This window comes from Nannospalax galili, unplaced genomic scaffold (genome assembly GCF_000622305.1).
Source record: "Nannospalax galili isolate Female #2095 unplaced genomic scaffold, S.galili_v1.0 scaffold66, whole genome shotgun sequence".
In the NCBI taxonomy this organism is placed as follows: Eukaryota; Metazoa; Chordata; class Mammalia; order Rodentia; family Spalacidae; genus Nannospalax; species Nannospalax galili.
In genome coordinates this window covers 2,534,400-2,557,421 of record NW_008356058.1, presented here as the reverse complement: position 1 = coordinate 2,557,421, position 23,022 = coordinate 2,534,400, and the positions used below count along the sequence as shown (strand labels likewise).

The following is a 23,022-nucleotide window of genomic DNA, read 5'->3' as shown; positions in this document are numbered from 1 at the left end:
TGGGAAGAACAGAAGGCATTTACCCCCCTCTCTCCTGGTCCAGAATAGTCCTTTTCTTTAACCCCTGGCTCCCTTCTTTTCAGGGAAACCGGTCATCCTGTCTTTCTGATTCATCTCATGTCTTTCTTCAAGCTTTACTTCAGAAGGAACTTCCTAATACATTTCTTTGGCCAGCATTCATCTCATGTGTCATTTGCACCGCATTTTGAGTCGTCAGTTTTCTTTTGAACTGAGTTGTGCATGCGATGTATGTTCATATCTCCCCATGAAGTCAGTCAACTCATACCCGGCAAGGCTCTTTAAACTTTCAGAATAGGCAAGGTTTTATAGACGGGGGGACTCAACAAATCAGTGCACTTAAATTTATTAAGACAGATCACAGAAACTAGCAAAAACTCATAAACCTTCCTTAAGGCACTAAATCATTTGCTAACAGGAGACACGTTTCTTTGAGGTTATTAATAGTTTTCAAATAATTAAGCAAATGGAGCTACATTAATGAGTATATCCTAAATGGGTCTTATTTAAAGGATGCTCTGCACTATGTCCTCCAGCTGTCTCCTTTAGCAGCTGAAGGCAACTCCTTTGCTATGGTCATCCTCTCTGTCCTCACTGTCCTGTCCTTGATTCTCACTCTTTCAGAGAAGAACTTTCACAGATTACAACCACTAAGGCATAGCCATACAATGAGGATCTTTTTATGTATATTTATATTGAGCTTTTGTAATTTCATACTGTTCTTAATCAAATCCAGACCCCCTCCCCCATCCACGTCCCCCCATCCTCCCACTGAGCCTCATGTATTCTATACATGTTAAGCCATACATGTTAAGTCCTATTCTTTCAGGCATTTGTTCCCAAATGTGTCCTTCAGTGTAAATGTGTCCACTGGAGGCTAGTCAGCCCATCTAGTGATCTGATCATATGTAAGTCATACTCTCTCTCATCCAGCAGCAATCTGTCTTGAATAGTACTCAGTCTACTGCCAGCCCCCAACATTTCTCTCCTCCCCTTTGGACCCTTGTTTAATTGAGTTGGCATGGGTCCTGTGCTCGATGACACCATTGCCACAAGTTCACATGTGCAAGCTTCCAGTGGCCTGGAAGCCTCTGCTTCCCTGTGTTCATGAACCTGGCTCTTACAATATTTCTACCCCCTCTTCCACAATGGTCCCTGAGCCATGGGTGGATGAGGTTCCATATAGGAGTCCTATCCTACACTCTACAGTCTCTTATTCTTTAAAACCAGAATTTCTGTGAGCTGTTGATTCAGTCAAGCTCACATTCAAATTTATCACCCAAACATCCATCTGAGTAATATTTTAAAGGTGACTCCAGGGTTGAAAAAGACATTGGTAGTGCATCATGGCCTGAGTAAGGAACACGAAGATAACTTAAACTGACACTGATGACCCCTCACACCTGGGTCTGTTTCTAGTTCACTGTGCTTGCTTCTTCCCTACACACTGTATGTTCAGCCACTGGTACTTTCTCAAGTAGAGAAGTATTCTCAGTTATGATCTATTTCAGTAAAAGAACATGGCTGATGCCTGATATGGGGAGGAAAGGAGCAAGGCTCTTAGGATTGGACTTCTGGACAGTATTAGTTACTTCTTTGTTGCTGTGATAAAACATGCTCAAGGCAACTTATAGAAGGAAGAGTTTATTTGAGCTGAGGGCTGAGTCTGTCATGGTGGGAAGGCATTGTGACAGAGGGAACAGGAGAGAAACCTGAGAGCAGAGCGCACATCTGTAGGAAGTAGAGAGAGCAGCTGGCAGTAGGACCGGACAAGGCTGTGAGCTCTCAATGCCCACCCCACCGACATGCTTCTTCCAGCAAGGCCACACTTCTTCAAGGTTCCATGACCTTCCCCAAACAGAACCACCAACTTGGGACCATATACCAAGTGATCTCCTAACTTGAACCTGTATGTTAAAGCCTACCTTTAGGACTCAGCCCTCTTCCTTGATCTGTGCTGAATCACAAAACTGTTCCCAGGGCTGCCCTTACTTCGAGCGTTCCAAATTCTCCCAAGAGTGAGGGGTGACTTCCAAGAAGGGACAGAGTCTGCAGGACATCTCAGCCCACAGTGAAAGTTTTCTTGTTCAACAATTGCTGTAGACTTTCTGTTGACCATCCTCAGCCTCCAGGGTAGGGCCATCCTCATCTTCTGTAGCAGAAGAGAACCTTGCCAAGAGTTAGGACACCAAGTGAGTTTCAGGGGAAAACACCTGACCACTACCCCCCCTTCCTTGACGTGTTCAAAACTCCAGTTTCCTCTCACAAGGTGCTCTTTGGACTAGCAGTTGTTTCCAGGTCACATGGGATGGTATGCTCTTGAAAAATTCACCATCCTCAGCACCATATTCTAGGCAGGTAGTCACCAGAGCTCCAAGGTTTAAGAGGACTCATTGTTTTAACTATGTTAGCATCTTTACAACAAAGGTACATCCCACATACACTGACAGCCAAACCCATGTGTTACTGGCTAAGTGGGTTCTTTGTCTCATGTTGGGTAGAAATCAGACATGGACTAGAGCAGAAGTAAAGTGAAAGTTTGTGAAAGTTTATCAAAGTAAAGTGCAGCAAGTTACTGCATAGACAGAGGAGCCGCCAACAGACAGACACATTCCATTCTACAGGGCCAGGTAATATTAATTCTCCTCCCAAAGACTTTGAATGTCTGTGTTTTTATTCCAGGAAGAGGAAACTTTCCATGTGTGTGCACCATTTTGCACAGGGTGCAAATGTTTCCAGACTTGTATTACCGTACCCCTGAAACCTTACCATGCTAAAGTATTAGGGTGTAGATATCATGAGGCTCAAGGGTAGTCCTGCCTCAGCAGCTGGTCATCCTAGTGCTGGCTCGTCTTTTAACTGGTCTGCTTGAGGCTCCTGTGTTTGTTTGTCTGCTTGCATGTGACTGCTCCCTATAGAAGTTCAGGGTTCCTGTCTCAGTTGCACTCCTACCCCATTCTGAAATGTGTATCAATCACTGTAAAGCACAGGAAATGCAGTTATTTTTAAACATAGTATCTCAAACAACTGTTCAGTGTTCCTCTGGAGCTATGAGTACATGTTAAAGGATTGAGTTTGTTTTCAGATTGAAGGGAGGGGCAGAGTAGGCTTTGCTAATAAAATGGCCCCTAAGAGCTAGTGATGTTTTAGCTAAGGTTGCAGGGAATCTGAGTCCTGCACGTTCAGGACTGCAAACCACGTTCCTGCTGCTTCCCGTGAGTAAAGGATAATTCAGACTCATTCCTGTTCAACATTGTTTTGTTTTGTTTCCACTGCTGTACCATCAGATGATGTTTGCATTCTTCAACTGCAATGGCTACTTTAAGATTATGCAAAGTTCTGAGCATGCTATTTCCAAGGAGGCGAAAAGGACAGGCTGGTAAAAAAGATTGAATTTATTTACAAGGCTTAAGTAAACGAAAAGATGGAATAAAATATATAGAGTGGTTTCATATGCAAATCTAGACTGGGACAACTATTTTGCCCAATGAGCATAAACTCATTAAGAACATGGGCTCCCAGTGCCCATGCACAATTCAGCTGTTAAGACTAATACATATTCTTCTCTACCAGAACCCACTTCTTATTCTAGTCTTCCACAGCCCTGTCTTTTCACTTTTACCTGGGTGGGAGGATGGGAGGTAATTCCCCGATGACTGTTTCCTCCCGCAAAGCAATTGACTCATTGTATACCCATATTTACACAAATACCTTCAGCTTCACTAATTGAGTGAATATTAAATTTTAAAAAATTTAGATTTCTTTTTTTTTATGAACAGGGTTGGTTTTCAATACTATACCTGAGAAAGGAAAATAATTGAAATAGGGGAAATTTCATTTCTCTGCCTGCTATGGGAAGACATTTTTCAACAATGTATGGAGAATCTCTGCTGAGGTGTGTGGCTAGACTGGCAGAGATGCCCAGAGCATTCAGTAGCAGAGCTGAAGAGAGAGGAGGGCTTCTGTTTGAAAATGTCTTCAGGCGGTATCTTCAGTTCTGGGCAACCACAGCTTGAGGGAAGAGCTCTGGCAGGGAGGAACAGAGGGGAGTTTGCTAAGACCAAGCCTGATTCTGCCTTGGGTGCTTAGCCAGACAACTGCTTATCAGGAGCCCTCAGATGGAAGACAGGAAATTAATGTTGGCTTACAGGTCCATTTGTGCTGAGCTGCCTATGGTTGCTTGGGAGAGCTCAGCACCCAAGCCTGGCCACACCTCTTTGCTCCTGTAGCAGCACCAGGCATTTTGTAACATAAATTTAGACCTGAAAAAGCAAAGACCAGTCCTGAGAAGGTCAGTGCCCTGGGTATCAGCTAACCAATACTTGATGACCATTTGAGAGATGGAGAGATTGGGCCCTGTGTCATCCTCTATGTGAATGTAGTTAAGGAGGATATTGCTGTTTACTAGCTGACTGTCAAGAGATGGGAAGCTAGGGTTTGAAATCACCAAGGTGCTTACTCCAGTCTCTCTTGCAGCCTAGCTACCATTGGCCAGGTCTGGAGAACAAGACCCGGACTGTGAAATCACCCAGGTGTAAGCAATAGCGATGCTGTAATTCAGCAGTTGAATGCACCAGCTTTGGAGTCGAACACACTGGGGTTTTAATTCTTGTTTTGCTGTTGAGAAAGTAGGAAAGTTACTTAAAAGCTGCACACCTCAGTTTTTTCAAGTGTAAAATGGAAACAATATAGGTTTCATGGAATTCCTATAAAGTGAATGAACTAGGAACAGGACAGTCAATACATCCTCTTCATTTCCCACCACTCAAGTAGAAGCAGTGAGTAGATGGCAAATACATGCTACCGAGGAAGACAGAACATAAGAGGTTTAATGCTTTGAGTGTTAAATTAGAGAATGTTGGATTTGAAGCTAAAATTGATATTCCAAATATCACCGAAATGAGGCTCACACAACCAGAATTGTAGCCTCCTCATTCAACAAAAACCCTTTTTACTACCCTTTCCACATGTGAGAACACGCACACACACACACACACACACACACACACACACACACACACACAAGCACAAACTTCCAACCTGGGGCTGCATGAGAACATATGCTCATGAGAACATAACGGGGTGGAAGATGAGTCTAGGCTGACTAGGAGAAAAGTGAGTCAAATAGCCAGTCTCTATAAAATTATCATTTTCTTGATAGTGATTTTCATCATACTACATCTTTAAAGAAATTGATTTAGGAATCACTTTTATTTTGTCAAGGGCAAAGATGAACCAACAATCCTCCCCTCCCTGAGTCACTGCATGTGCCGTTCATTTCCTGCTCTTTGTGTTGGTGGTCACAGCACCCTGAAGACAGACATTGATCTCAGTCTTGATGTTTCATTGCTTTCTGTGTACAGAGATCCAAACCTGCTACTCCAGCAGACAGGCAAGGCTAATGAGAGAGGTAGGCATTTCTGTGGGACATGAAGGCCAAAGAATTCCAGGCTTCCTTTTAGAATTCAAGCCTCGTATCACACTTAGACTTAGAGAACTTAAAAGTTACTATGACAAAGCAAAGAGCAATAACTTTTCACTGGAAATCAGGATGAGTGCTTAAATCCAGTCTCCCCAGGGTTCTTACTTGCTGAGGGATCTTAGTCACCTCATCTCTCTTGGTCTAGGGAATTAGAAATCAAGTCCTTGTCTAAGGTCACATAGCTAGTCAGCCATATTTGTGTTGCAGAATGTTTTCTGCATGTTATTACAATCTCATCTTGAAGTGACTCAAATTCCTAAATTAACTAACACAAAATCTAAAGAATAGATAAAAGGTTTGATTGGTGTTGCTTTGCACCGGATGGAATAAATGCTGTTTTATTTGTTACAAAATGTGTGACTGTTGACTTCTCCCATTGATCATTCAGCATGCTTTCTTTTCTTTTTTCCAGGGAAAACAAATTGTTAAGAACACAGGACCAGGGGAGCAAATTAATTACATCTGTGCAGGCCTGCATTAGGAGGCTGATAGCGAACATGAGGGAGATGGCCTGATGTGACAATTATTTGGCGGTGGAGAGTGACTCAGGAATAGAAAGGACTAAAGGATGACGGAGGGGTGGGAACTGAGTGGCTGGATCTGGGGCAGGAGAGGACTCCGGAGCACTTTGCAATGAATAGAACTAAGGAAGTCACAGGTCTACTGTTTGCAGCTAAATTAAAGAAGCATATGAATTTTAAAGTCCTGTAGGATAAGTGTTAGCACCAACATCTGTAGCCACATCAGCATCTGCATGTATATCTCTGTTCGTATCCATGTCTCTATCTGTAAACATAAAGTTTGGCATATGTCTGAGACATGAACGTCTTCCGCCCAAAAGGAATAAGTAAAACCAATGAAGTGAACAAAGTTTTTCAAAAATCTTGGGCAATTGCCAAAACTGCTGGGGCAGATTGAGTGAAGAAACAGACCCGTCAGAGAAGTTAATGGTGGTGGTCTAATGGCATTGGTTTGGTGGGTGAAAGACATTCTCTAAAGAGGACATGATCAACAATTCCAGACATCTTGAAAGTCTGAGAGAAATGACTAAAAAGAAAAGGTCTCTGGCTTTGGTAATTAGGGGGTCATCAAAGTCTTAGAACACTTACAATTGCCAGTGTGCTAAGGATTGAGGGGAAAAGCAGTCTTTTAAGAGCACTTTAAAAAGAAGAGATTTTTAAAATGATGGAAATATTTTGGTCTGGATTTTTCTGTTTCTACTTCCTTTGTAAATATAAATTTAGTTTTGAGCATCATATAGGTAGATGTGTGCTGGGATGTGGCTTGGCGGTAGAGCACTCGACGGCTGTTCATGGGACTCTGAGTTTATCCCCAGAACCACAGAAAGAAAACACATGGAAAAGACAGATGATTTTCAAATATAGACATGAAGCCTATAAAGAAGAAAGATGAAAGGGAAGAGGGACGCTGAGGGGATTAGTGGGCTCTGCTCTCAGGAGTGCATAGTGGGTTTGTCTCTGAGGGAAGCAGAGAGGAAAGGAAGGAATGCAAATGTTCTTCAGGGGCTCAGCAGGAAGGTCTGTAGAACTGTGAGTGGAACTCAGTGCCAGCTGTGCTGAGACCTGAAACCCAGGGAATTCTCACTACAGTCTGTTTCTTGGCTAGTTCATGTCTTTTATTTTTCCACCTCTTTATTTATATAATATGTTGGAGCTGCCAAGGTCAGAATTTTTTTTCCTCAGTGATTTACTTTGAGATGCAGAAAGAGTCACCTATCTTCTATAAATAACTGTGATACTAGTCATATTTATGTCTATTGGTGAGTTTAAATATCTTAATTGCCATTCATAAGACATAAGGTATTTTCTGCAGCAGAGAGATTTATTTTTCTTAAGCACCATGATTTTTATATAACAAAATCTGTCTCTGATTATTAAGGAGTCATTCCTATATTGAATCTTGTGATTCATCCTTTCTTCAAGCATTGGCCACTGTTTATTCCTTGACTCTCCCTCTTCTATTTTGTTTTCAGTCTCATCTTTTATGGGGTCTGTGGGCAACCTGAACTTTTCAAGGAGGATCACACTACTTTTGAGCAGCAGGCAGAGACAGAAGGAACTATCTCAGAGGGAAAAAGAGAGATAAGAGGTTGAATAGTTTAATGACGTGATGTCCAGGAAAGAAATGATTACATCAACCATTATTCATGCCATGCCCTCCTTCCTTAGGAGAACGATTACTTACTGATCAGCCCTGGGATGGGAACTAAGGATATAGTGGTGAACAAAGGGATCTGCAGCTCCCATGTTCTTAGTGTCCAGCAGAGAGAGGTAATTATATTCACCTGTGTATATGAATCTCAAACTGTCCCCCTGATGAGGGCAGAACAAATAGCCATGCCTGCAGAGGCAGAGCAAGATGGATAGTGATAATGTTTCCTTGCTCTGTGGGTCCCAAATGCAGATCCATGAACTGATACTAGTTCATGATGGAGCCCTAAGCTAGCAGAATGAGAAAAAATAATGGGCAAATGCTTGAGAGGTCACCTCCTGTCATGCCAACACCTGTCCTTCAAGCTGAGATGGCATCTCATCTATCTTAGTGGAATAAAAATATACCTCCTATTTGTGAGATTTGGTGATGAGGAAATGCAGTTTGTTTGGGAAAATAAAAATTTTGCCAACTAATCCCTCCCCCTCGCCTTTTTTTTTTTTCCCATTTTGCTCATCTATAAAACTATATAAAACTACAAAGTCTGGGAAATCTCCCAGCATACTTTGAAAGACTCTACATACCAATTTCCAAAGAGCAGTGCTTAAACTTGCATGTGTTGTAGAGCTTACCAGGAACTTGAAGCTGCTCACACTCAGGAAACAGTCCCTCATTGAAAGAGACCACTTATGCTGATGGGAATCAGCTGGTAATGGAGCCGTTTTCTCCTAAAACAATCAATGTTCCCTATGCCAGGAGGACTCTAGAAAGTAAGTGGCTCCTCTTTTAAGAAATGGTGCTTTTTCCCTTTTTTTCTTTTCTGAAGAGAAAAGGAAAGATCATTTCTCTTCAGCTTTTGACTTAGCAGCTGCCATGAGCCACTATTTAAAATCCAGAAGTTTTTTTCCAATTAAGTGGGGGGAAGAAGTTTCTAAAAAAGAATCTTTTGTCTCATCAGATTTTCACAAGAGAAATAATAGGAGAGACTTGTATTATGGACAGTTGACTTTTCCTGAGAGGTGTCATGAGACAATGGGAACTTGCCTGAAGGGACTGGGGCTGAGAGGGACTTAGCCTGTAGAAAGGGACAACCCAGCCTGTGGGTTTACATCAGCCCATCTGTCTTTGATATGCATGCTTGCTGACATTTGTCACCTTTAGAGCTCCAGGCCTCTCACTCTTTGCACCTTGCTCTTTAGACTTCTTTATTATTTTGACCCCTGTCCAGCCCTCTTGGTCACTAATGTGACTGAGGATGATACTGGTTTGTGTCTGTGTTTTGTTTTGTTTTGTTTTTTTTGAGACAGGATCTCACTGTGTAGCTCTGGCTGATCTAGAACTATGCTGACCAGACTGGCCTGGAACTAACAGAGATTCACCTGCCTCTGCCTCCTGAGTACTAGGATCAAAGGCATGTAGCATCACACTTGGATGTATCTGTTCTTTGATGCCAGCTGGAATAAAAGCATTCAGATGGCATTGGCCCCCAGGAGCTTTGCTTCCCCAGTGTGGAATACACTGTAGTCGACCCCTTGTAGGAGGCCGCCACTGCCTCTCCTCTGCCAACTCTCCTTTACAGCCCTGGCAATCTTCTGAGATTAAATGCAGAGCTCTTGAGTAATCTAAGCCCAGCAGGAAGTCGCTCTCTCAGCAACAGGCCTAATGTTCTAGACTGTCATCTCATTAAGAGCAAAAGGAAATTTTGATTTACAGGAAGGCCCTTAATTTCCCTCTGTGTAGAAGTGGTACCCTGTCTTCCATTCCCCACTGATTCATCCTTTCCTAGAAACTTGGCTTCTCCAGGTCCTCAGCCTTCCTTTTATTCTTGGAGGTTTGTCAAAGGCTTTCTTCCCAAAGAGATGATCTATCACACTGAAGCTGAAGAAAGGAATAGACTGACGTACATTTATGAGTTTGGCAACAGACGAAGGCCCTGCTCTCACTGTGGGAGACTTTGTGCTCAGACCTGACTGGCCTCCACCCCCATGGCACCTCCTCCATCTCTTTGCCTCCCTTTCTGTGAACTCAAACTCTCCCAGAGCAGCACCGGCCAGCTCTGGCTGAAAGGGAATCACTGTGCCTTTCATTTGAACACAGGAGACAGGCTGGTCAGAAATACAAACATAATTCCCCCTGAAAAGGAATTCTGCTTCAAAGTAGACTTCTGTATGTGAAAATCTACAAAGTGATGTATACGCCCTGAAATATAATTCTTTGTGGGTCTTATTGGAACATATTTTATTTAGTCAATAGCTCTGTACTACACTGTCTGATAATAAATAACTACAATTTGCATGGTGTTCTGGGCTGTTACATTTGTGGTATATGTCTATTCTATGAGCAAAACTCATTTATCTCTCACTCCTTTTTTTTCAATTCAAATACCCTACAACTGCTTAAATAAAGACCCTTCAAGTTGCAATTTATCATTAATCCTAACTATCACAGCAAGAAGAGTAAGAGCCAAGAGCTGCACGTCCCTTCTAAGGGGGCTACTGTGGCTTGATACAGTTGGGTAAAGGTGGGACTACAAATGAAGCGCCCCTCTGCTCTGTGGTTGTGCTGTTCTCAGAGCCTCTGAGCACCTGCAGTAGTGTGGACGGGAGCGGGGGCAGTTGTATGTGAGCATGTGCTCCAGGTATGTCACACTGGAGTCATTTCTCCTTACCTGTGACTGTACCTACCTGATGTCAACTGCAGTCTGAAAATATTAAATGGAAGATTCCAGAAGTAAACAATTTTTACATTTAAAATTGCAGGCCACTCTGCATAGCATGTTGAAATCTTAGGTTTTGCCCTCTCTTTCCTACCCTGCAACATGAACCAACCTTTTGTCCAGTGCTATCACTCTGTATGTATCTTCTACCCATTAGTCATGTGGTAACCATCTTGGTAATCAAATAGACCATTGCTTCACCATACTGGTTGAATTAATGTAACACTTGTTTTACTTAGTAGCCCCGAACTGGCATCATGAATGGTGATGCTGGTAATTCACATATGCCACAGGGAAGCCAACACTTGCTGACACACACAGAGACAGAGAGAGACAGAGAGAGACAGAGAGAGAATATCCACATAATGTTCATTACTTTTATTCCATATATTGTTATAATTGTTAGGTTATTGTTAATCTCTATGACTTATTTATGTTTGACTTCATCATAGAGGAGCAGATATAAGAAAAATATGGTAATTGGGGCTGGAGAGATGGCTCAGCAGTTAAGAGCACTGATTGTTCTTGTAGGGGTCCTGGGTTTGATTCCCAGAACCACATGGTGTCTAACAACTACCTGTAACTCCAGTTCCAAGGGATCTGATGCCATCTTCTGACCTCCACAGCCATTGCATGACAAGAGTGCGCTTACACACATGCAGGCAATACACAGCATTTTCAGTGCTCAGCCAGTTTCTAGGATGAATTAGCACACAAATGAATAGAAAGTCAGTTTAAGTTCAATTCAATCTATGCATATTCATGTAGGTATAATTCTGATGGCAATTTCACATTTGTAGTAGTTTCTGGTACATTGCTATAGACTAGGTAAGACTATCAGTTCTTCAGTGACTTCCAAAGCATCAGCTTCTTCTCTCATGCAAAACTAGCTACTTTCTCTAGAGTTGTGCACATTCAAGGAAGCAATGCATAGGGAGTGCTTCGTACAGCGTCTCACCGATAGTAAGGCCTCTTTAAATGATGTGCTGGATAGCATTAGTTGTCAATTTGACACTCCTCAGTAGAGGGAGCCTCAACTGGTGAATTGCCTCCATCGGACTGGCCTGTGGTGATGTCTGTGGGCCATCTTCTTGATTACTGAGTGATGTGGGAGAGCCCAGCCCACTCTGGGTGTTGCCACCCCTGGGCAGATTGGCCTATGTTGTATAAGAAAGCAGGCCAAGCATGGGCCAGGGGAGCAAGCCAGTAAGCAATGATCCTCCATGACCTGTGCTCCAGCTCCTTCCTCCAGGTTCCTGCCCTGAGTTCCTACCTTGGGCTCCCTAATGAACTGTGACCTAGGAGATGTGAGCCATATAAACCCTTTCTTCCCCAAGTTGGTATTGGCCAGAGTGTTTTGTCACAGCAATGGAGAAGCAAACTAGACAAATGGGAACTAACTGGAATAATTTTTGAAGGCTCTGATGACTTCCTCACTTCCTATCACTTAATCCTACTAAAATTTTTTATCTGAATATCTTTGTGTGTTTGGTTGGTTGGGTTTTTGTTGTTGTTTTGTTTTTTTTTTTTTTTTTGAGACAGTTTTGCTATGCTTAGACTGGTCTTAAAGGTACAGTGAACCTCATGTCCCAATCACTAGAGAATGGTAATTATAGGTGTGGGCCACAATGCCTAGCTTTTTCCTTAGCATGGTTAAAACCCATTTACCTTCAGGTTTTCAGTTTATATTTAGGCAACATCTAGCAACCCAAGGCAAAGATCCAATCTGTGTTCTGGGTTATAGCTTAATAGTAAAGTACTTACTCAATATGCAGGAAGCCCCCAGTTTAATCCCCAGCAAAACATACATACACACATACAGAGAGAGAGAGAGAGAGAGAGAGAGAGAGAGAGAGAGATGTAACCACTGAAGAAAATACTTTGTATATGTCTTAAAATGGTTGGAGAGGTTGCCCATTGGTAGTTTTTATTGTGTCAGTTTCTGTACTAGGGAACTATGGTATTATTCTCAATCTCAATCTATGAAAGAGTTCTGTGGTAGGCATTTTGCCATCCCATTATTTTATAGATAGGGAATTTTGGTAGAAAAGTGTATGTGACTCTTTTGAAGCCATACATTAAGTAAATAGTAAACTGGGGCATTCCTACTGAAAAATCTGATCTCTTCCTTCTGTGTTAGGTCAGCGTATGTACCCTTTACCAGAATGATACATCTACTTCAAGGGCATTTAATAATCGCATACACAGATCTTAATTAAATCTCAGCAGACTTAATTTTAGTCACCTCCTCCCTTGGGCTACTATTCCTGTAGTCTCTCTGGATTGTCAATGCCTTCTTTGTACAGCAGAGGGATTCATAATGTGCTCTATATGACTTCATACCTACAGCTCTGGACTTTGTATGGGTCACAAGCCACACTTATGGCAAATGAATTCAGTAAAATATGAACCACTTATTTGGAGGGAAGCTTCCTCTTTCCTTTTTCTGGCTGCCTGAGGCTCTCTGAGCCTCTGTACTGTTGAAATGTAAGCCATTAAGATGAGCTGTTTGTAGTATTTTCAGTCTGTCAGTCAGTGGAACTCCATGTTGGATTAAGGAAGAAATCACTCTGGGGAACCACATGTGGGGAAGAATGAACAGGTATTGGGACATATTTTAAATGGAAGACAAAAATATATCTTTGTACTTAGTGTTTCTCTCCTAAGCACTCCCTAATGTGCCTTCAGGAATCAAAGAAATATAGAATTTCAGACCTGGAAGAGACTAGAGGGATCATTTGTACAACCCTCTCATTTTCTAGATGAGCAAAAGAGATTCTTTTCTTTTCCCCAACTGTGTAATATTTTTCAATTCCCTAGTGGAGTAATTTCCTATCTAGCTGAAGCTCATGGAATGAGCCACATGGAGAAAATTTGAGAATAGTAGTGACTCTTACATTCCACAGAACGTCAATGGGAATACCAGTTTGGCTCTATTTTCTTTCAGTCAATTAGTCAATCAACCAATTAATTGCTAAAATGAAACATAAGCTTAAGAGAGAAAGAGCATATTTATTCTTAGTGTCTTGGCTGTCATTTTTGTCCCCTCTGCAGGCAAAGGACAGTGGAATGAGAGGTGAGAATTGAATTAGATGACTGCAAGCAGGAGCTCCCAGGAACCATCTCTCCTTTAAGCGTTCTTGAATTATTTTTAAGTGATAGCCCATAGCTACCTAGCTATGAAAATAAAATGTATAAAACTGTATCTCTTGGATGTGTGCCTGTCTCATTCAGTCCTGTCATTATCATGAAAAACTTTCCTTGTAGGGGTGTCATTTTATTCAGATCCTGTACAATGCTTTCCTCTTTGCTTAATGATGGGATATTCCCCTTGATTTTACAAAAGAACAATGTTTCCCTAGTTAAGGGATGGTCTGCTGCTCTCAGTGCATCCTAATACCATCCCTCTTGGGTATGGAATCAAGTCCCGTGTGCTCATGAGCATGGTGCTGCTCATGAATGAAAGGTTTTGCCATTGTCTGAAATGTGTAGCAAGTGATTTTAAGTGAAAGTCAGTGATCATCATTAATTTTTTAATCAGAAAAAAAGCAAGTAGCAAATAGGATACAGTGAAGGCCAGTATGTATGGGAAGTGGACTCTCAGGAGGTCAGCAGTGGTAAAGCAAGCCAGGTGTTCGATCTTCCTGGGGCAGCAAAGGCCTTGCTGTTCTGAGGTTGGTCTGGGAAAGCCCTCTTTCCTTCTGAGAGTCATACAATTGTTATCTGTAGAGCCTCATTTATTTAATCTCCCCTAAGGGTATCCAGTTTCGAATCTGAACAACTCAGTCACTCCATGTTTGGGGTTATCATTGAAAATGCCATATACAGGGAGTGTTTGGAACTCAGAGATGTTACTCTTGCCAGGCAAGACATAAAGAATCTTTCATGTAAAGAACCCGGAATTCATCCTTGGTTGGACCTAAGGTTCACATGGGAGCTTATAAACTTTACTGTCTCTGTGAAGAAGGCATTGTTTTGGGCCACCAGGTATCCTGAGCACATTGATGAGGTACCCCATACATTTATGCAAAAATAATTCACATTGGTTCTAATCTTTACACTGGATGCTAGCCATTACACCCGCCATCTTCTGCTATAAAACCTAAACAACTTTGAGGGAAAGGCTGCCTTTGGAGGAAGGCCTGCATTACCTAGCAGTTCCATTTCATTCTGTGTCATGGGAGAGATTATCTACTCACATCTCCCTCTGAGCTCCCCATCTTTATTCATACTGAGTTATTATGTTCAAAATCTACAAATGCTCTTTTATCCACTGATGATTTTAGCTTGCTCAATATTAATCATAGTTTTGGAAACAGGGTTTCTAATATATGCGTTACCTAAAATTGTTAATCTATGGTTCTGCACTTTCTCCTGTCAATCTATAATTAAATCATATGAAAACAGGCTGATTTTACATCATTATAATAAAGGTATATTCTGATATCTCTGATGACTGCAGTTCCCTAGCATTCATTATTTAATTGCTAGACATTTTACTATCAGCTCACATGGTGTTATCTAAATTAATTGTGAACTTTAATATATGTGGATCTAAAAAGGAAATCAGCTCTCTCCTTAAAGGAGAAATGAAACCTGAATAGACCAATTTCATGTTAACAACCTAATATCCTCCCACAGTTAGGAACAAAATCTAAATGTTTAGAAAAATGCCCTTTTCAGCTACTTCTAAGAGTTTCTGAACTGTGACAGCATTCTGTCAGTTGACGGAAATGAGAAGGGCTTTATACAATTGTTTGGTGATTGTATTTCTAAATTAATTTCAAGATAAGAAGTCAGGGACTGTAAGGACTTCCCTTACTATAGCCTGACTATCCAGGACTCTATGATCTGGCCTGAAGAAGTTGCTAGAAATCCTTTCCTGGGGCAGGAAGAAACATGATCAAAGATGTTAGAGCTATTATTAACATATTGATACTTGAGGAGACTCAGACTAATCCAATATCTATTAGGTTGATTAGAGAGAGAGAAAAACTCTAAAATTTTTCTATCATTCTGCCATGGGTCAGGACAAAACAATTACTTGGCAAAATTTCATTATACTTAACCCAACAAATGAATGATAACCACTTACTTTCTGGGTGCCTGTTATTATGAAGGTACCAAGTTAGGCACTCTCGACATGTACATCATTTGCCCTCATGCTCAGTCTGTGAAGAGGACTGGCCTGTATCCTTGTTGTAGGTGAGAAAACTGTGACCCAGACTGATGAGCAAACTTTCTCTGGAACACACAGCTAGAAAGAGGCAGCATGGGAAGAGATTTTTACTTTTCAATTAATGTATATAGTTGGATAAAGGGATGTGTTTCATTATGATAGTTTTACATGTACATAATGTACTTTGATCATATTCACCCCCTCTTGCCCTCCTTATCCCTCCCTTCCTGCTGCTCCCCTTCCCTTTCTCAAATGGTCCCCATCCTGCTTTCGGGTCTTTACATTGTAACCTAGATTTTACAGAAATTATATATATATATTATACATATATGTGTATAATATATGTATACAAAATTGATAAAAAAAATACTGTGGCTCAAGTGTGTGTGTTAAAAATATGTACCTCTGCAGCAAAACTCAATGTGGAGCTCAGAAAGACTAAAACATGGTCCAAATCATACTGATAGTAAATTACAGAGCTGGGATTAGAGCCAAGGTCATTTTAATTCCCAAAGTTATGCTCTTTCCAACACATCCCATTCTACCACCTACAAACTTCTTTCTGTTATACTAAACAGCCTCCTAGGGAAACAACAACTATTTATCTGTCTAAGGTGCAGAATCATAGTTCTTTTTCTGATAGACAACAGAGTAGATGTATCTGGAATCTATTTGTCCAAAAATTGACAGACAAATCTCTGAGATGGAATTTAAAAGAGGAGCTTCCTTTTAGATATCTTGCCTCCTGGAAGTCTGGAGAAGCTATCCAGCACAAAAGAATCTTTTGGACAGGATTCTGGTATAAAATAATAACATTCAGTGGCATTAGCCACAGTGTCCCAGTGTGAAACAGTAGCTCTTTTTGGACTTTACCCCCAATGCATTCCGTTCCACTGGACTGTGTATGCACATTGATTTTGCCCCTTTGGTTGAAAGCTTTCATAAGACAAGAAGTGCCTCCAGTCACTCAACACACATTTACTGAGATCTTCATGTGTCTCAAACAATGTCCTGAGTCCTGCAGGCACCTACTGGCAATGACTACAACAAGGCATTATAAGAATTATGGTGGGAACAAACAGAGCATTCTGGAAGCACATCTAATCCGGCTTTAGATGGTAAGGGGTTATAGAGGAAATATTTAAGGGGAGCCAGAAAGGGTAGGCAGGGTTAATTATGAAAGACTTGGGATCATGAAGACTGGGGAAGGTGTACTGCTGAGGGAGCAGCAACTGGGGTGACCAAGGTATGGGGAATTCAGCTGCATGCTAGTTTGTACCGAGGGAGGTAGGGGTGGAGGAAAAGTCTGGGAAGCCAACTTGTTACCACCCCAAGTTCTGGATCTTGTAGAGACTCATACTTAATTGAACGATTCTTTGACAAATAGATGTGGTTGTTTTAAAAGTCTTGGGCTTGGTTACTCTGACCTGGGAGCTGATACCTTTTCCTGAGTTTATTTTCCAGTGTTACTCTCTAATTGCTATTTTGATCCTTGTCCTATTCACTCATTTTGTTCCACTCCTTCCCCCTTTGTAAATGGACGTCTATTAATCCTTGATTCACGTGAAATTGTTGAGCCTAATTATCTGAAGATCGAGAAGGCATCTGCAAGGACTGTCTGAGCGATGTGCTGTGAGGCCACGCGGCTTCTCAATGGCCCTGATTACTTCCGGCACATCTCTCGCCTTTGGTTTTTGTGGGAATACAGCATTAAGTTGTTTTCCTGGCCCGTTACTCATCGTCATCTGACACCCAGAAAAAAAGAACCAGTGGTGTCTCTGGTACTCAGACCGATTCCTTCAAGCACATCTTCATTCATAGGAGAGAGACAGATACCCAGTCAGCCCCACTGCAATAGGCACAGAGCCCCATGTTTGATTCTTGTGTGAGAACTTCCCTACTCCTCCTTCCCTAGCTCCTGGCTCCCTGTCTTTGTTTCAAAGTAATCAATTCCTGCTTTCACTTGCTCTCTGGATAGTACATTCTTCAATGCATGTCAGAAGCTGTTAAAGGTGACTTCCTTTCCCTACCTGTTTTGGAAGGAACAATTAATAATAAACGTTCAGGATTTTTACCCAACACTGCATACTCTAGAGTGACAGAAAACAGTCTGCAGTAGCATCAGAATTTCATGATTTTTACTTGGCCACAAAGGAGGGACCAGCCAATGCAAAAAGGCATTAAGACAGGATGCTGGTGGGATGAAGCTAAGGATGAGCAGAGTATCATTTCTTCTGACACTCATCTCCTTCCTCTCTACTCCAACAGGCCAGATAATGGCACTGAATTCCTCAGCTCCTCCAGAAAGTCATCTGAGTCATGTTATTCAATGTCACTCTTCCTCCCCAGAAAGGAGCATTTTCCAGCTGAGGTGGCAAAATGTTGAGCTGACTTGGAACTCCAGGTCTACAGAGAACCTTCTACTGGGCTCTAGGCATTTAAAAAATTTATTCTTGGGGGCTGGTGAGATGGCTCAGCGGTTCAGAACACTGGTTGTTCTTGCAGAAGACCTGGGTTTGAATCCCAGCACCCACATGGCAGCTAACAACTGTCTGTAACTCCAGTCCCAGGGGAACTGACAGCCTCTTCTGACTTCCGTGGGCATTGCACGACACGGGTGCACTTACCTACATGCAGGCAATACACACATACACATAAAATAAAAATAAAATTTAAAAAATATTCTTTCACAGTTTCACCATAGAGAAAGAGAGAGAGATACACACAGACACACAGACACAGACACACACACAGTGCTTTAATCATATTCTCCCCCCATTTCTCTCTAACCCCCATCACTGAACGAACCCCTTCTCCTTCCCATCAAGTTCCTTCTCTCAAGTTTCCCTCATATTTTCAAGTGACTTTTGTGTGGTCCAGTACGTTTAATTAGGGCTGCCTGCAAGGGTGGGGCTTTATGTATTTGAGCTGGAGCCAGTTGCCAGTGGCTACCACTAGGCCTCTGCCTCCCCAGCAACCACTAACTGCCTATAGCTCCTCAGAGACCAGAGGTGCGGTGAGGCTCCATGTGCCCCTTCTCCTGTTCAAGATGAAATGTTCCTGAGCAGTGTCTTGTGTGGGTCTGGTGTAGAAGCCACTGCTGTTGTGAGATCATGGGTGTAAGAACCATATCATATACAGAAGTCTACTTTCCATAGCAGTCCTTATCCTCTGACTCTTGCCTTCTTTCAGCCCTTTTTGTTCACAGTGTCTACTGAGCTTTGGAGGGGTAATATAGATGTCCTATTTAGAGTTGAGCACTCAACAGTCCTTTATATTCAGCACTTTCAATAGTTAGGATTCTCTGCCTTAACTATTGCCCACTTAAAGCTGAAGATTTCTGTCCAAAGTTTCAAGCATCACATATCTACAGGTACAAATAGAAATAGCTAGAAGGCAGTTTGATGTCATGTCTATACAACAAAACATCAGGAGGAGGCTCTCTCCTAGGATCTATGACATTCTAAGTCACAGATGTTTGACCAGGATTACAGTGCCAGGCATGAATTCCTCCTGTGGAACAGTAATAATTAGGTTGGTTACCTCATAATAGTTATGCCATTATTGCATCAGTGGCACATCTTGCCTGGCAGGTTGGTATTATAACTTGCAGGATCAGCAGGATAAGACTGTTGACTGTTCTTACCCAGAAACATACATAACACCTTTCATCACTGTGAAATGTAGTCTATAGCGGGGAAAATGAGCATAATTCCAGGTTGATTTCTGCCTGTCATAGAACCAGAATATATGGGCTTTTCAGCAATAGAGTCTTATCTTCTAGTTCTGATGGACAGTCAAGAACAATGGCATCAGTTTGTATTGTTCAAGGAGTCTGTGGGGTGGTATCCCACACCTGGTACTGTTTAATAACCTATGACTTCTGAGAGCAGCATTATCCACCTGTACAGCATGCCTCCTTCCAAACTCTTTTTTAATTTATTTTTAATTATCTTGCTAAATAGTAGAATTTCATATGCTTTTAGCTGAAAAACTTTAGCTCAGCCTCCCTCCCACCTTTTCAATGGTTGGCTTGAGTGTAGGGAGGGGAAACCCATACTCACTGTTGATGAGAGTATAAACTTGTGGGGCCACTATGGAAATCAGTGTAGAGGCCTCTCAAAAAGCTAAGAACATAACTATTGTATGACCAGGTATTCTACTTCTGGTTATATACCCAAAGGGCTCTATATCCTGCTGTAGAGCTACTTATACACCCATCCATGTTCTGTGTAGCTCTATTAAAAATAACTCTAAGACTGAATTAGCCTAGATGTTCATCAACTGAAGAATAGATAATGAAAATGTGGTACATATACACCATGGAATTTTATTGAGCTGTAAACAAAAATGAAATTGAGAAATGTGCAGTTAAGTGAATGTAACTGGAAAATATTACACTGAGTGAGGTAACCCAGACCCAGAAAGACAAACACCACATGTTTGCTCTCATATATAGATCTCAGTCTTGAATTTTTAGATTTTTTTGTGTTTAGCTTTGAGTGCCTATAGATGTCAGGAAGTTGGACAGAGATCCTTGGGTGAGGGTCAGAGGTGGCAACCCTTAAGATAGGGGGAGAGTCATATGAAAACCCTGGAGCTTGACTTCACGCTAGTGGAAGAAAACACTATACCTTGAAGTGGTAGAGAAATTCTAACGCAAAATTAAACTTTTCATGCAGCAAATAGTAGAATCCTAGCCACTTAAGGCATTTAGTTTACTGAATGTTCTATGCACTATGTATAATTAATTATGACATATTGATGACAGTTGTATAGCTGTGTACATTTCTAAAGAACTATTATGCGTATTTTTCTACTGATTTGCAAAAAGCTCTGTGAATAAGGTAAAGAAGGTATTATTATCGTCTCGATTTTGAAGTCAAAGAATCTGCGTCTATGCATGTTTCTAAGAAATCTGGTACAGTAATCATAGGCACTTCTTTTTTGGGTAACTTTTGAGCGTTAGCCCCTCATGATGTCACGGGAGGGCTGTGCTCTTATACCATGCTGCAGCCAAGGCCCAGACAAGGGTACACATGCCAGGGGCCACGTGCCTGTGCTGTGGGAAATGCCCAGGTTTGTCTTACCGCAGAGCTGACAGTTCCCTCTGAGAATTCAGGAAGAAAGGCTATATTGCATTTGTCAGCTTCATCAAGCTCAGAAGACGAGTCCACGCTCTTGTTCTAAAAACACTAATATCCCGTCTAGCATGTAGTCATGTGCAATATGGTGTTTCCGTCTCTTGGACAAAGTCATGTCTTTGGAGCACAGAGGCCTACTTCGGTGCCTCTTTTCCTTCAGGGATTAGCTTGCCTTGTCCTTTGCTCTCATTCTTCTTATTTTTGACTTCTCACTTCTCCATTCTCAATTTTCAGCAACTCAGATGTTGATTTTTCTATTTTTCAGTATCAATTTATGAATGTTCAGTGGGAATTTTGTTGATTTCTTCAAGAATCCAGGAAGGAGGGGAAAAAAGAAGGTAAAACAATGCCTCCTCACTCTTGGATGTTAAGGGCAGTGTGCAGTCTCAGGAGTCATCTATGGAGTGGGAATTGTGACTGAATCCTCTCAAGTAGAATCAGACAGAACCTTAGAGAATGATTCCAAACAGTCTGGAAAGCACTGAGTCTGGGACATGTCAAAGCTCTGGTGTCAGTGTGAAGAATAAAAAAAACACAGTCCTTGTGGTTCTGGTTTCTGCTTTCTCTTCTTGGACAGATCTTTCTCTTCTACCTCAACAAGTCTGAAAACTACAGTCCATCCCAGTCCATATCCTTAGCTAGCTGTTCATGGGTGAAGGGAGCCTCATGGGCAATTTAGATACATTCTCCTGATGAGTCTTTACAAGAGAGATGCCCTATATAGTGGCACTAGCAATTATTTGAATGCCTGTTGTTCCTTTTAATTGTTTAATTTAATCTTACAAATCACTATCAATTAGAGGATATAATCTCTTATCATCTATGTTTTAAAAAAGAAGAAAATGAGGGCCCAGAGAAATTGAGTCATTGGGGAGTTATATAAAGGCATGCTCTGTAGGCAAGCCCTAGCCATAGGCACTTGCTGTCAGTTTTCCAGACATGTCTTCCACCTGGAGAGTTTGAATTGTTTAATTTAATCTTACAAATCACTATCAATTAGAGGATATAATCTCTTATCATCTATGTTTTAAAAAAGAAGAAAATGAGGGCCCAGAGAAATTGAGTCATTGGGGAGTTATATAAAGGCATGCTCTGTAGGCAAGCTCTAGCCATAGGCACTTGCTGTCAGTTTTCTAGACATGTCTTCCACCTAGAGAGTTTAAAATGTTGCAGGTCCAGAGCCTAGTTACCATTTATCTTGGGCCATCTTTAGTCCCCAAAATAGCTATTCCTTGCCTACCTCTGTGTCTGACCTAACTTCCTTTGACTAACAGATAAAAACCTTTTGGAATGTATTAACTTAGCAGCCTACTAGCTTCCACCAATCAAAAGGCTGAGTGTCATCAGATAGTATCGGAGGTCTAAGCTGAGATTTTTCTGTAATGTTTCCACCAATGTATTTGAAAAGTTCTTTGATTTATGACTTTCTTTGTTCTGTTAGTATAAAAACTTCATGAAACTGCTTCTGTGTTGGAACATGGAATTTGGGGTGACCTAAATCTGTATTCCTGACCATGGTCACTCATATTTGGCTCCAGAATAGGCTATCTATAATCCCTTTGAAGTGAGAGTTGGGCTTTTGTGTTGACACCTGTCTGCTAGCCAAGGCTTTCTCTCCCAGTTTTCTCTGAAGGTGTTCTTCCTAGATACCATTTGTCCCTCGATGCTCTGGGGACATTAAGTATACATGACACTTCCTGTGACTCAGCTGTTACCTACACGGCTTTTCCATCTGTAAGCCTGTCACTCTTCTTCTCCTATAAAGGGACTCTTTGTTTTTCCACATACATAATTCCCATTAGACAATTGAGATGTCCTAGTATGGTGCTCACAGGATGTATATCAAGGGAGAGTGCAAGTAAGAACTAGACAGGAATCTTCTGAACATTGCACTAGTCAATAGAGTTGGAAAATGAGGTGGCAGCTGTGCCTAAGAGTTTCTGGGCCAGAGCCACCAGTGTACAGCCCAGGCCACACAGTTAGCCACTGAGTGAATTTAAGTATCAGTTCTTTCCTCATTCAAATGGATCTAATATCTGCTTTCTATCCTTGGGGAGAGCTAAAGAAACACATACATACAGTAGTTGTATGTGATCCCAGTCCCTGCATTTCCCCATTCTCTTGTGCTCTGCAAATAATGTGAGAATGACAGTTGGTACTTACTGAAGAATCCTATTTCTAGGGTGTTTCTAAGCTGTTTCAATATATTATCTCATATAATCCAACAATAATCTTTTGTTGCTGATGTTGTTTTTTAAGACAAGTTCTCCCTATAGCTCAGGTGACTTGGACCTTTTTTTGTAGACTGGGG

General features: G+C 41.5%; 1 protein-coding gene across 1 annotated transcript in view; it reads left to right on the top strand.

The window, feature by feature from the left end:
• Opcml (opioid binding protein/cell adhesion molecule like) overlaps window positions 1-23,022 on the top strand; it is a 1,193,276-nt gene that overhangs the window by 246,322 nt on the left and 923,932 nt on the right. The window lies entirely within an intron of this gene.